Genomic DNA, 904 nt, shown 5'->3' with positions numbered 1-904 from the left:
TATGTATTTATTGTAGCAATGTCTAGCATGTTATAGAACAAACAAACAGGTCATCTCTTAGTACACCATTTACAGGAATAAGTACTGGCAAGTTTATCTGTTGTGTGAACTCCTACTTTGGTTTTGTTGTAATGTAATATTACTTCAGGCTTCTTATGATCTTGTGAAGACAAGCTACAGTGATGGTACATCGTAGAGAGTAATACTACTGCTTTATTCATTCTTGGCGCGTGCGAAACCATCTTTACATCACTCTGAAATCCAAAAGTGGCTGAAAACGCTGGCCTGTTAGTGTTTGCCAGCATTTCCTTAGGAATCTCAGCTTTGTCCTTTCTGAGAGTTCCAACAAATGTCAGATTTTCTTTAGAAGTTCTTTGGGCAGGGTGTAATCCGCAAGGAAATTATCAGTGGTAATGTTTCGCTCAGTTTTCTCAATACTTTCCACAAGCCTCAATACAACATTTCTGCCTTGATTTGTTTCTCGTGAACCATTTTCCGGATTTCCTGTATACATTTCAGCTGCAAAACATATTATGTTTTCACATCAGATAATTACCATAATTGTATTCCATATTTTCCTCTCGGTTTTGAAGGCATGTACCGTCAGAAGGGACACCTTCCTCTGAACGGAACCAATTGCTCATCCACTGTGACATTTGCGTGAAGAACGAACATTTTAGGAAACTGTATCACAAACATTTTAAAGATAGTCCTGATAACAGCGAGGTTATCATGGCGTTGCCTAGCTGTTAGATCTTCTTTGTTGTCAAATCAGAGAAATCTGCTGACTGTATTGAAATGCTAAAGTGACATCGTTGAGCCAAAAATTGGTCGACCATTCATGTTGTCCCATAGCTCTTCAAGAGATTCTCCAGCAGATCTGTACACACCAGCCAATATAAGA

This window comes from Schistocerca nitens, chromosome 7 (assembly GCF_023898315.1).
Source record: "Schistocerca nitens isolate TAMUIC-IGC-003100 chromosome 7, iqSchNite1.1, whole genome shotgun sequence".
Classification (NCBI taxonomy): domain Eukaryota; kingdom Metazoa; phylum Arthropoda; class Insecta; order Orthoptera; family Acrididae; genus Schistocerca; species Schistocerca nitens.
Note: the sequence above shows the minus strand (reverse complement) of the source record.